This window comes from Microcaecilia unicolor, chromosome 9, assembly GCF_901765095.1.
Source record: "Microcaecilia unicolor chromosome 9, aMicUni1.1, whole genome shotgun sequence".
NCBI lineage: Eukaryota > Metazoa > Chordata > Amphibia > Gymnophiona > Siphonopidae > Microcaecilia > Microcaecilia unicolor.
Window position 1 is genome coordinate 78,247,950 of NC_044039.1, and position 14,482 is coordinate 78,262,431.

Genomic DNA, 14,482 nt, shown 5'->3' on the forward strand with positions numbered 1-14,482 from the left:
AGAACAGCTCACAACATTTTCCCCACTTGATGCAGTTATGGCAGCAGTACTTACAGATGCAATGAAATCATCTCTACCTCCGTTGTTCCCTCAGCCCAGTTAACATCCACAGGGTCCACAAACATAGCAGAGATGATCTTTCCGCTGCCTTCCTCAGTCAAAACGATGCTTGCAGCTCCCACTCTCAGGGGTGTGCCTGCAACGCTGTTTGTAGTGGGCTACTCCTGTCTGTAGAAATGACGCTAGAGCTGGGCATGATGGAGGGTTGAGTTCAAATGCAGAAAGAGATGTTTCCAGGCTCAGACATGAGGATGTCCCCAAATCAGCTGCACTGGTGAGCTTGCACCGCTGGTTCTTGAACTGGGGTCCTGACAGTGAACTGATCGATTCACAGCTTCTGGGAAACAGTGGAAGTAGGGGTCGAAGTGGGATAGATCTGTACCTTCCCTCTACATTTAGGTGGCTTAGTAGAATCAGGAAAAATTCAACAAATCCAGGAACCATCAGACCAATCACGACTCCTCACCACCATAATGACTCTTTCCCCCTCCGCGGTATATGTATTTTATTTTATGTATTTAAATACATTTTTCTGAGAAGGGGTCCATAGGTCCATGGCACAAAAGAGCTAAGAACCCCTGTACTAGAGATACAGCATTTTTCCATTCCAGGGCCAAGACTATGTTTTTTTGTTTGTTTTGTTTTTTTGCCTACGGCTTTAACGTGTAATTTGAAGAAGTTCCAAAAGAAACTAAAAGATTTTTTTTTCCTTGGAAGCTTTAACCAATTGGTGGAAAGTAACTACCCTATGGCACACCCTCAAGCTTCACCTCTCCTCACACCATTGGCATGCTGTTAGCTTTCGATGCCCCCTCCTATTCCCATGGTATACTCTCAGCTTTTTTCTGCCCCCCCCCCCCCCCAAATTGCCATGGCACACTCTCCGCTTTCACTGCCCCTCTCTCCAAACCCCAGGACACACACTCACCTTGCTCTGTTCCTCCTTCCATCCTCCCCATGACATACTCTCACCTTGCTCTGCCCCCCCCCATTGCACTCTTATTTTACTCTCCCCCCCCCCCCCCCCCCCCCCCCCCATGGCACACTTTCACTTTGATCTGTTTTTCCTTCCCTGTAACACTCCCTTGCTCCCCCATTCCACAGCACACTCACTCACTTGTTATATTCCCCCCCCCACCCCAGGCACTCACCTTCCTCTGAGCCCCCTTTCCTTCCTCCTTTCTCGTGACACATCAGCCGCTCTCTCTCTCTCTCTCTCTCTCTCTCTCTCTCTCTCTCTCTCCCTCTCTCTCTGTCCAGCACAGATCGCACAACAGGAGAAGAAACAGGATGTGAACTGCTGCACATCAGGTCACTTCTTCCTTCACTGCCAGCTTAGATCTGACTGTTTAGGTAAACTACATAGGCCTCCCTACAGCCCCATGATTCACCTAAATAATCGGGGTCTAAGCCAGCAGGCAGGAAGCGAGATCCAAATGGGAGTAGTTCACTTCATCCTCCTCCTGCACGCGAATTCTACAAGGGGAGAGAGACCCCCAAGCCGGTACTTGGCAGAATTCTGCACAAGGACATGCGAATTCTGTGCCTTCTGTGGGGGTGTGGGGAATTCTGTGCAAATTCTGCACTGCACAGTTGCGCAGAATTCCCCCAGACCTAACTTGAATAGGCAGAAACAGTACTCAAGAAAGCAAGCTGCAAGGTAAGACCTTTCCACTGGACTAACTGAATACATTTGTGGCTAGCTTATAAGAGCTAAGCTTTATTCATGAGACTGACTTGATGTAGGCAACAAAATTCCAGAAAGTCCAAGGCCCAGACCAGCCATTTCCTAGTCGCCATAGGTTGCCCGGTATAAGAGGGCTTGGGGGAGGCTAAGCCTCCCCAGCCAGAGGTGCAGCAAGGGTGGGGCGGACCGCCCCCGGTGCAGCTCCTGCTGCCTTGAACATCTCCCTACCTCCCTGACTGATGCGTGGACCGCGCGATCATTACCGCCCCCTCCCCCCGACTTCTGCGGTATCGCTCTCCCCCTCCGCTCCTGTCCTGTCACGTCGTCTTTGAACGTCGAGGATTCCTTCCGGTAGCAGCAGAATCGGCAATGATGTAAAGAGTAGTTACAGGTGTTCTCCGAAGACAGCAGGCAATATATTCTCACAGATGGGTGACGTCACGTCGCCCCGGAGGACTTTCTAGCAAAGTCTTCTTAAAATCTGAAAGTGTCACTTGCCGCGCGGGTGGATGCACTGCGAATGCGTGCGTCCCTTTTCCCGCCAGCCGCGAGGACACATTCCTCAGTTATATCCAAAAGAATAGAGGAATACAACTCCTAAGGGGAGGTGGGAGGGTTGTGAGAATATATTGCCTGCTGTCTTCGGAGAACACCTGTTACAGGTAAGTAACTACTCTTTCTCCGAAGACAAGCAGGCTAATATTCTCACAGATGGGTATCCCTAGCCCCCATGCTCACTCAGCATAACAAAGAGCGGTCAATTGGGTCTCGCAACGGCGAGGACATACTGAATTGACCTGAAACAAAACACAACTAACTGAGAGTGCAGCCTGGAACAGAATAAAAATGGGCCTAGGGGGGTGGAGTTGGATTCTAAACCCCAAACAGACTCTGCAGCACCGGACTGCCCAAACCGACTGTCGCGTCACTATGTTTCTGAAGGCAGTAAGTGAGATGTGAATGTGTGGATTGAAGACCACGTCACAGCTTTGCAAATCTGTTCAATGTGGCTGACTTTAGATGAGCCAAGTGACGCAGCCATGGCTCTAACATTATGAGCCTGACATGAGCCGTCCAAAGTCAGCCAGCTTGGGCATAAGAAGGAATGCAATCTGCTAGCCAATTAGAAATGGTGCTTTTCCGACAGCAACTCCCCTCTTATTGGGATAAAAGAAATAAACAACTGGGCGGACTGTCCTGAAGGGGCGTGTCCGCTCCACGTAACAGGCTAATGCTCTTTTTACAGTCCAAAGTGTGCACTTGCTTCCGCCCGGGCTCATGTGAGGAGGGGGAATAAATGTGGCAAGACAATTGACTGGTTCAGATGGAACTCCGACACCACCTTCGGTAAAAACCTTGGGTGCGTGCGGAGAACTACCTTGTCATGATGAAAGACAAGAAAAGGTGCATGAACTACCAGGGACTGAAGCTCACTGACCCTACGAGCTGAAGTAACCGCCACCAAGAAAATGACCTTTAAGGTCAAGTACTTCAGATGGCAGGAATCCAGTGGTTCGAAAGGAGTTGTCATCAGCTGGGTGAGAACGACGTTGAGATCCCATGGCACTGGAGGAGGTTTGACAGGGGGCTTTGTCAAAAACAAACCTCTCATGAAACGAATCACCAAAGGCTGTCCAGAGATAGGCAGACCGTCTACACGTGAATGATAAGCACTGATTGCGCTAAGATGAACCTTGACCGAGTTGGTTTTAAGACCAGACTCAGATAAGTGTAGAAGGTATTCGAGCAAGGTCTGTGCAGGACAAGAGAAAGGATCTAGGGCTTTGCTGTCACACCAGACGGCAAACCTCTTCCATTTAAAAGAATAACACCTATGTGTGGAATCTTTTCTGGAAGCAAACAGGACTCTGGAGACACCCTCAGGGAGACCAAAAGAAGCAACCTCTACACTCGCAACATCCAGGCCGTGAGAGCCAGAGACCGGAGGTTGGGATGCAGAAGCTCCCCCTCGTTCTGGGTAATGAGGGTCGGAAAACAGTCCAATCTCCATGGCTCTTCTGAAGAAAGTTCCAGAAGAAGGGGGAACCAAATCTGACGGGGCAAAAAGGGCGCTATCAGAATCATGGTTCTCTGGTCTTGCTTGAGTTTCAGTAAAGTGTTCCCCACTAAGGGGATGGGAGGATACGCATACAGGAGTCCTGTCCCCCATTAAAGGAGAAAGGCATCCGATGCTAGTCTGCCGTGGGCCTGAAGTCTGGAACAGAATTGAGGAACCTTGTGAGTGTCCTGGGAAGCAAAAAGATCTATCAATGGAGTGCCCCAGACTCGAAAAATCTTTTTGGCAATAATCATGTTCAAGGACCACTCGTGAGGCTGCATAATCCTGCTCAACCTGTCGGCCAGACTGTTGTTTACACCGGCTAGATAAGTGGCTTGGAGAAACATTCCGTGTTGGTAGGCCCATAGCCACATCTGCACGGCCTCCTGACACAGAGGGCGAGATCCGGTACCCCCTTGCTTGTTGGTGTAATACATTGCAACCTGATTGTCTGTCTGAATGAGAATAATTTTGTTGGATAGCCGATCTCTGAAAGCCTTTAGAGCGTTCCAGATCGCTCGCAATTCCAGGAGATTGATCTGGAGATGCTTCTCCTGAAGAGACCAAGCTCCCTGAGTGTGAAGCCCATCTACATACGCTCCCCATCCGAGAAGGGATGCATCCGTCGTCAGCACTTTTTGTGGCTGAGGAATTTGGAATGGGCGTCCCAATTGAGGGAGTTGCGAAAAGTGATGGACAGGTGGATGACATCCTCTAGATTCCCTGTAGCCTGAAACCACTGGGAAGCTAGGGTCCATTGAGCAGATCTCATGTGTAAACGTGCCATAGGCGTCACATGAACTGTGGAGGCCATGTGCCCCAGAAGTCTCAACATCTGCCGAGCTGTGATCTCCTGAGACGCTTGCACAATGGAAGACATAGACAGAAGGTTGTCTGCTCTGGGTCCTGGAAGATAAGCACAAGCCGTCTTTGTGCACAACAGAGCTCCTATGAATTCCAATTTCTGGGCTGGAACAAGATGGGACTTGGAATAATTGATGACAAACCCCAGCATCTCTAGCACCTGAATAGTCATCCGCATGGACTGCAAAGTTTCTTGCGGGGAAGTGTTCTTCACCAGCCAATCGTCCAGGTAAGGGAACACATGCACTCCCAGTCTGCGTAGTGACGCTGCAACAACTGCCAGGCACTTTGTAAATACCCTGGGAGCAGATGCCAAGCCAAAAGGCAAAACACAGTACTGAAAGTGCTGTGATCCCAGCCAAAACCGAAGATACTTCCTGTGAGCTGGAAGTATCGATATGTGGGTGTAAGCGTCCTTCAAGTCCAGAGAGCATAGCCAATCATTTTTCTGAATCATGGGTAGAAGGGTGCCCAGGGAAAGCATCCTGAACTTTTCTCGGACCAGATATTTGTTCAGGGCCCTTAGGTCTAGGATAGGACACATCCCCCCTGTTTTCTTTTCCACAAGGAAGTACCTGGAATAGAATCCCAGCCCTTCTTGCCCTGGTGGAACGGGCTCGACCGCATTGGCGCTGAGAAGGGTGGAGAGTTCCTCTGCAAGTACCTGCTTGTGGTAGGAGCTGAAGGACTGAGCTCCTGGTGGGCAATTTGGAGGTTCGGAAATCAGATTGAGAGTGTACCCGGACCGGACTATTTGAAGAACCCACTGATCGGAGGTTAAGAGAGGCCACCTTTGGTGAAAACATTTTAACCTCCCTCCGACCGGTAGATCGTCCGGCACAGGTACTTTGATGTCGGCTATGCTCTGCTGGAGCCAGTCAAAAACCCGTCCCTGGTTTTTGCTGGGGAGTTGCAGGGGCCTGCTTCGGCGCCCGCTGCTGACGAGAGCGAGCGGGCTGGGGTCGGGCCTGAACCGGCTGACGGGAATAAGAAGTGTACTTACGGCTCCTAGAAGCGTAAGGAGCACTTCTCTTTCCCTTAAAGAACTTCCCAGAGGTGGAAGTGGATGCAGAAGGCGCCTGGCGGGAGAGAGAATCTATAGCGTTATCACGCTGGTAGAGATGATCAATCATCTCCTCAACCTTCTCTCCAAAAAGGTGATTCCCCCCAGCATGGGATATCTGCTATTTTCTGCTGAGTTCGTTCCTCCAGGTTAGAGGCACGCAGCCATGAGAGTCTGCGCATCGCTATACCTTGGGCAGAAAAGCGAGATACCACATCACAAGTGTCAAAAACGCCCCTGGACAGAAACTTGCAACATGCCTTCTGCTGCCTGATCACTTGGCGAAAGGGTTCGGCTTTCTCCTGAGGGAGTGCGTCTACCAAACTCTCAAGTTGCCTCACAGAGTTCCGTAAATGAATACTCGTGTAGAGCTGGTATGATTGGATTTTGGCCGCGAGCAGACCAGCCTGATATGCCTTCCTCCCAAAAGAGTCCAGAGTCCTATACTCCCGCCCCGGGGGCGCCGAGGAGAAGTTCCTAGAACTCTTGGCTCTTCTGAGAGCGAAATCCACCACCGCTGAATCATGGGACAACTGAGCCCGCATGAGACTGGGTTCCCCGTGAATCCGGTACTGAGACTCAACTTTTTTGGGAACGGTTGGACAGGTAAAAGGCTTCTCCCAGTTCCTCAACATAAGTTCCTTGAGTGTCTCATGGAAAGGAACTGTGGCAGAAGATGTAGGTGGAGATGGATAGTCCAAAACCTCAAGCATCTTAGCTCTGGGCTCATCCACAATTTCCACAGGGAAGGGGATGGCCTCAGACATCTCCCGAACAAAAGAGGAGAAAGACAAACTCTCGGGAGGAGAGAGCTGTCTTTGGGGCGAAGGAGTAGAATCAGATGGAATGCCTTGAGAATCCTCACCAGAGAACTCCCCATGCATTTCATCATCATCCTCTGATGAGGTATTATCAGATGGGGCTAAAAGCTCAGACAGAGCCGCCCCGAATCTGAGCCCATCTCGACGAAGAGGCTTGACGGCCTCGATGATGATGTCGAGAAGTCGACGGTCCCTGAGACTCCGGTGAAGCTTCCTGCACCGATGTCTCCGGAGAACCGACCCGGGATGTCAATGACACCGGTGCCGGACGGCGGCACGTGTAACAGACCTCACCACGGGCTGAAGGCCTGATGCATGAGCCTCCGGCACCGGCAACATCGATACCCCCGACACCGTCGGCACCGGTATCTCTGAACTCATCGACACCGTTACCGCCGGCACCGACACCTCAGCGCCGATTGCCACTGCTGCATCATTTCCATGACAAAAAGGAAAAGGGCCTGCATACACTCATCAAGAGTTGTTGCCGGAAGATGCTGGGGGGTCGGTTGGGGCAGTGGAGGCAAAGTCTGCTGAGGTTGAGGAGTGGGGACTCGGCTGCCAATGACCCCACGCGTCGGTACCTCAGTAATAGAGGGAGAGCGATCCTCTCGGCACCGACGCTTCTCGGGTATCGAATGTGAAGGAGAACGTCGACGGTGCCTCTTGGCCTTCGCCCGACGCCCGTCGTCGAGACTCCTCGGCACCGGAGAAGAAGACGTGGAATCCACCACGTCTCTTCGGGGACCGGGTCCAATGCAGGACGGTCCCGGGGGGTCTGCAAAGCAGGAGGCGCCGAGGCGGGTGGAGACCCACTCGATGCATCACTGCTCCCAGCGTGCATCGGTCGAATGGCAGCCTGTCCCCGGTCTCCCGGTGCCGACACTTCCTTCGACGTCGACCTCGATGACGCCGACTTCGACGACATCGTCCTCGACGGCGCCGACTTCCCCGGCGCCGACTTGGATGACGCCGACGGCGACATCGCCGATGTCGAGGCACCAGGCCCAAAAATCTTCTCCCTTTGGGCATCTCGAGAGAGCAGTGTCCGCTTTTTCAACGCGAGACACAATTTGCAGCCCTCCGAGCGGTGGTCCGGCCCAAGGCACTGTAAACACCACGAGTGTGGGTCAGTGCTGGAGATGGCCCGATGGCAGCGGGCACAAGGCTTAAAGCCGCTGGGTGTCTTCGATGACATATCGGGAAAAACAGCCCCTGCCAAATCAAAAGACGCGATTGTGTCGTAAAACAAGGGGACACAAAAAAAGGGAGGAAAAAAACCCGAACGAGCGATTTAAATAAAATCGCAGACTAAAAGGAAAGAAAACTTAATAAACGAAAAGAACTAATAATAAACTAAAAAAGGATACTTTTCTGACGAAGTTCTTCACCTCCGGGCTCAGCAACACGATGAAGACAAACGCTCACCGTGTCACCTCTTGACGCGGAGAAGAAAAAACTGAAGAATGTGTCCTCGCGGCGGGCGGAAAAAGGGACGCACGCATGCACAGTGCATCCGCCCGCGCGGCAAGTGACACTTTCAGATTTTAAGAAGACTTTGCTAGAAAGTCCTCCGGGCCGACGTGACGTCACCCATCTGTGAGAATATTAGCCTGCTTGTCTTCGGAGAAGCGCTGCTTTCAGCCTGCCCCGGAAGCACTCTCTGTACAGTTTCCCGCGTAGGAGGGACGCTGTCCAGAGAAGGCTTCTGGGGCAGGCTGAAAGCAGTGCTTACATCATTGCCGATTCTGCTGCTACCAGAAGGAATCCTCGACGTTCAAAGACATGACAGGAGCGGAGGGGGAGAGCGATACCGAACTAGTCCGGGGGGGGGGGGGAGGAGAGCGATGCATCATGCCAGCTGCCAGACCAAAGGGAAAGGGGGTGGAGAGAGGAGGATGTGAGGTGCCACATCTAAGGGGAAGAGGGAGGAAGGAAAGCAATGGCAGGGAATGGGAAAAGGGGGGTGGAGAAAGGAGTGAGAGTGATGGGAGCAAGAAGGGGAGGGAAGAGAAAGGTGGGATGCATGAGGACACTGGAGGAGAGAGAGAGAAAGTGGAAAAGTGCAGGGGAGAGCCAGGGACATGCAAAAGAGCAGGAGAGAGATGGGGAGAGAAAGAGGGGACATGGAAGAGAGCATGAGAGAGCAGAGAGAGATGGGGAGCGAAAGAGGGGACATGGAAGAGAGCAGGGGACAGCCAGAGAGAGATGGGAAGCGAAAGAGGGGACATGGAAGAGAGCAGGGGACAGCCAGAGAGAGATGGGGAGTGAAAGAGGGGACATGGAAGAGAGCAGGGGAGAGCCAGAGAGAGATGGGGAGAGAAAGAGGGGACATGGAAGAGAGCATGGGAGAGCCAGAGTGAAGATGCTGGATGGAAGAGGAGAGAGAGATTAGTGGAAAGATGGGGAGAGAAAGAGTTGACATGGGCAGGAGAGAGAGAGAGAGAAGCTGCTGGGGAGAAACGGGGAGACACCCTAGCTGTCAGACGGAGAAATGCTGAATGAAAGGAGGGAGAAAGAGGGGAAATGCTGGAAGGAGGGGGCAGAAAGAGGGAAGACACTGGACGTAAGGGTAGGGAGGGAAAGAGAAAAGACACTGGAAGGATGGGGATAGAGAGGACATGCTGAATGGAAAAGGGTCGAGAGAGAGAACTGTTTAGAAGGAAGGGGAGATAGAGGGAGACAATGGATGGAAGGAGAGGGAGACAATAGACGGAAGGATTGGGAGAGGGTAATGGGTAGAAGGATGGAGAGAGAAAGAGGAATGACACTGGATGGAAGTGTAGAAGAGAAAGACATGGATGGATGGATGTATGGATGGATGGAGGGGAGAGAAGAGAGGAGAAATGTTGGACAAGGATGGAGGGAAGGAAAGACAAAGGAAGGAGATGCACACGGATGGAGTGGAAGGGAGAGAGGAGAAATGCTGGACATGGATGGAGGGGAGGAAAGACAGAGGAAGTTCATGCACATGGATGGAGGGGAGGGGAGACATGCTGGATTTGGATGGAGGGGAAATTGCTGAATTTAAGGGCTGGATTGGAACACTTTGAGGGCAGATGCTGAAACTGGAGAAAGGATAGGGAAAGGGCTACAGATGGTAGACAGGACGCAAAAGGACACAGGAGGATGGTGGACATGTTGAGAGAAAAAATATCAAATGGAAAGAAGACACTGGGACCAAAGCGAATAGAAAAACTAAATGATCAGACAACAAAGGTAGAAAAAAGTATTTTATTCAGAATTTATTAACTGGAATATGTCAGCTTTTGGAAATGTGCATTTGTGATATTTTGCATGTAAGTTTCAATTTTTCTAGTATTGCTGCATGCTGAGTCTGACTTCTTGAGGTAACTTTCCAGTTTTGCCTTCATATCTGTTGTGTCATGTGTTTTTCATGTGTAATCAAGGTGCAGTATTCTGCTAGCGTGTAGTATTTGCAGCCCTTTTTGTTTTTGTTTCACTAGGTTGTGTACTGGTGTTTTAGAGCCCGGTGTAATTACAGTGGGCTTTTCCACGCATAAGGTTGTAGCTCATCCTGTCCTTGGAATTAGTGCTGTTATGGTTTGCTAAGGTTATGAGTGTGTTTTTGCACAAGTTTGTGTATAGTGTTTTGCAGTGGAGAGATTGTGTATTGGCATTACTGAGGTGGCACCAAAACATCGGAAAGGGTTTTAGAGCCTAAATCATGACACACTACCTCTTGAAGGATCTACATATAGTTGTTAATAAAAAGAGCTCATTGTGAACACTATCCACCCTAAAAGGGTGTTTTGTGGCTCTACATGAGAATTGTGATATTATGATCCCTTGTTTCATATTGTTGACGGTCTGCATTTTCTATATGGGTGGTATATTGGTGTATTAGGGTCTGCCGAGTGTTATGGTACAGTAAGGTTCTGAGTGTGCTTTTGCACAAATTTGTGCATAGTGTTTTGCAGTTGAGCGATTGTGGTTAGTATATGCTTTGAGCAACCACTTTATTCTTTGACATATGATACATATCTAATATCTAAATTTAATAAAAGGTATTGTGACTATTTTATTTTTACTTATTTTTTTTCTGTGTTAATTGTGGCTATAAGCTCCGCCCCTGGCTCCACCCCTAACCCCGCCCACTTTAGCCTCCCCAAACAGTTGGGCCACCGACCACCTATGCTAGTTGCCCCCTGCCCTGGAAGCCTCATTCGTGTCCGGAACCACATTGTGGCAGTTTGTGACCACCGGAAACCCCCGGACCCAAAAAAGGGTTCCCCAGAGCCAGACCCCTGTCTTCCCCAGGTAAGATTTAATTTTTTTAATTAACGTTTGGTTACATTATAAAAGCCTTTTTCTGCATATATAATAGGGAGAAACAGCCCTATAAAAGCATGTCCTATATGGAAAAGAATCTTCCATTCAAACTAGCTTGGAACCACTATCACTGTAGCATTTTTTTTCCAGATAACACTGAGCATCAGAGGTCAAACCATTAGAAATAAGAAGCATTTTTTAAAAATGCATGCAAGGAAGGCTGAACATTTTCCATTAAGAGGGATTTCCCTCAAGACTGTCTGTTTATTATTTGTTTGAACAACACTCAGTGTATTATCATCTCTGACCTTATATACCCGGAAAGCGTAGGTACAGTAATGAGTGCTGTTTTCTTCCAAGTATATAAAAATAATTAGGTGCTTGCATGTCAAGCAATTTCGCTTCAGTGAACCGAAAATGATGGAAACAGAGTACCTTTCCTATTTGCTTGTATCTGTGAAGCAGTGGAAAAATTGTACCAGTTCTAGTAATTCATAGCTATTGGCTTATAAAAATAAGCTATTCCCACCCCCAATATTCAGCTGGCTGTGTTCAGTATTTATTTTTTATACACTGCAGCTGTGGCCTGAATTAGGTCTTGATTTTCAGTGTTGGCACCTATGTGGGTAACAGCACTGAATATCCGGACTGTAGCTGTGCCCAGAATCCCTGCAGACAGGCCCGATATTCAGCCGCTACCCAGTTAGCTAACCGGGTATCTGGCTGAAAAGCAGGTTAGGGTCAGAGTTTCCCCTTCTGAACTCCCCTCAAGAGCTGACCACTCTCTCTAAACCCCCACCCCAAGGGTTAGCCCCTCCCAGACCCCACTATGAGCAGCCTCTCTTCTTGAAGACCCTCCTTACACACCCACCTGCAGGACCCCCCGTGCCTACATTATGAACCCTGGTGGTCTAGAGAGTAGACCAGGTAGGAGAGAATCCCAATGGTTCCTGCCCATGATAGCTATGCTCTTAAAATGGCAGCCACAACCTCTAATAGTAGTAGGGCTAGTGGCAGTACAGTGAGACTACCTCTAGAGGCTGTGGCCACCAGATTAAGACCAGAGCCAACATGGGCAGGAAAGATTGCCCCCCCCCCCCCCAAGTCCACACCCCCACCCCCAAATCAATTTCTGGTTTTACCCTATGGTTTCTTCTTGCAATGAAAATTTTTAAATCAGGAAGAATTCCCTGCTCAACAACATGGGAATTAGCGGTGCAGTAGCGTCATGGTTTTCTACAGACCAGATCCTATATTGTAAAGATGTCAAACCAGCTTTAAGACTCCTGGATCTCTGAATGTGGAGTACCACAAGGGTCTCCAGTATCACCCATACTGTTCAATGTCATGATGGCTCCACTCGGAAAAAACTGGAATTAATGGGATTCAACCCATTCATCTACACCAATGACGTCACCATTTACATACCTTTCAAAAACAGCATCACAGAAATACTGGACAAGGTTGAAAGAGGACTTGACCTTATGGAAAACTTGGCCACAACTTTCAAACAGGTTAAACAAAGAAAAACAAAATTCCTAGTGCTATCCAGCCCACACAATCCCAATACCCAACAATAATTCACAATCGACCAACAAACATACCAAATCGAACCGCAACTAAAGATACTGGAAATCATTCTAGATAATCATCTATCTCTGGAAAATCAAGTAGCAGCAGTCACAACAAAGTGTTTACATAGTAACATAGTAACATAGTAGATGACGGCAGAAAAAGACCTGCACGGTCCATCCAGTCTGCCCAACAAGACAACTCATGTGTGCTACTTTTGTGTATACCCTACTTTGATTTGTACCTGTGCTCTTCAGGGCACAGACCGTATAAGTCTGCCCAGCACTAGCCCCGCCTCCCACCACCGGCTCTGGCACAGACCATATAAGTCTGCCCAGCGCTATCCCTGCCTCCCAACCTCCAGTCCCGCCTCCCACCACTGGCTCTGGCACAGACCGTATAAGTCTGCCCCGCACTATCCCCGCCTCCCAACCTCCAGCCCCGCCTCCCACTACCAGCTCTGCTATCCAATCTCGGTTAAGCTCCTGAGGATCCTTTCCTTCTGAACAGGATTCCTTTATGTTTATCCCACGCATGTTTGAATTCCGTTACCGTTTTCCTCTCCACCACCTCCCGCGGGAGGGCATTCCAAGCATCCACCACTCTCTCCGTGAAGAAATACTTCCTGACATTTTTCTTGAGTCTGCCCCCCTTCAATCTCATTTCATGTCCTCTCGTTCTACCGCCTTCGTATCTCCGGAAAAGGTTCGTTTGCGGATTAATACCTTTCAAATATTTGAACGTCTGTATCATATCACCCCCGTTTCTCCTTTCCTCCAGGGTATACATGTTCAGGTCAGCAAGTCTCTCCTCATACGTCTTGTTACGCAAATCCCATACCATTCTCGTAGCTTTTCTTTGCACCGCTTTGATTCTTTTTACATCCTTAGCAAGATACGGCCTCCAAAACTGAACACAATACTCTAGATGGGGCCTCACCAACGACTTATACAGAGGCATCAACACCCCCTTTCTTCTGCTGGTCACACCTCTCTCTATACAGCCCAACAACCTTCTAGATACAGCCACCGCCTTGTCACACTGTTTCGTCACCTTCAAATCCTCAGATACTATCACCCCAAGGTCCCTCTCCCCGTCTGAACCTATCAGACTCTCGCCACCTAACACATACGTCTCCCGTGGATTTCTATTCCCTAAGTGCATCACTTTGCATTGAATTTTAATTGCCAGACCTTAGACCATTGTTCTAGCTTCTTCAAATCCTTTTTCATGTTTTCCACTCCCTCCGGGGTGTCCACTCTGTTACAGATCTTAGTATCATCCGCAAATAGGCAAACTTTACCTTCTAACCCTTCGGCAAGGTCACTCACAAATATATTGAACAGAATCGGCCCCAGCACCGATCCTTGAGGCACTCCACTACTCACCTTTCCCTCCTCCGAGCTAACTCCATTCACCACCACCCTCTGGCGTCTGTCCGTCAACCAGTTCCTAATCCAGTTCACCACTTTAGGTCCTATCTTCAGCCCATCCAGTTTATTTAAAAGCCTCCTGTGGGGAACCGTGTCAAAAGCTTTGCTGAATCTAAGTAGATTATGTCCATAGCTCGTCCCTGATTCAATTCTCCTGTCACCCAATCAAAAAACTCAATGAGATTCGTTTGGCATGATTTCCCTTTGGTAAAACCATGTTGTCTCGGATCTTGCAACTTATTGGCTCCAGGAAATTCACTATCCTTTCCTTCAGCATCGCTTCCATTACTTTTCACAATAACCGAAGTGAGGCTTACCGGCCTGTAGTTTCCAGCTACTTCCCTATCACCACTTTTGTGAAGAGGGACCACCTCCGCCGTTCTCCAATCCCTCGGAACATCTCCTGTCTCCAAGGATTTATTAAACAAATCTTTAAGAGGACCCGCCAGGACCTCTCTGAGCTCCCTTAATATCCTGGGGTGGATCCCGTCCGTCCCATGGCTTTGTCCACCTTTAGCTATACAAGTTGTTCATACACACTCTCTTCTGTAAATGATGCTGTATCCACTCCACTATCATTTGTACTTTTTCCAGTCCATCGCGGTCCTGCTCCAGGATTTTCTTCTGTGA

At 49.4% G+C, this 14,482-nt stretch overlaps 1 protein-coding gene across 2 annotated transcripts in view; it reads right to left on the reverse strand.

Annotated features, from left to right (window-relative positions):
• PARVG (parvin gamma) overlaps positions 1-14,482 on the reverse strand; it is a 263,533-nt gene that overhangs the window by 94,012 nt on the left and 155,039 nt on the right. The gene's annotated exons all lie outside the window — the stretch shown is intronic.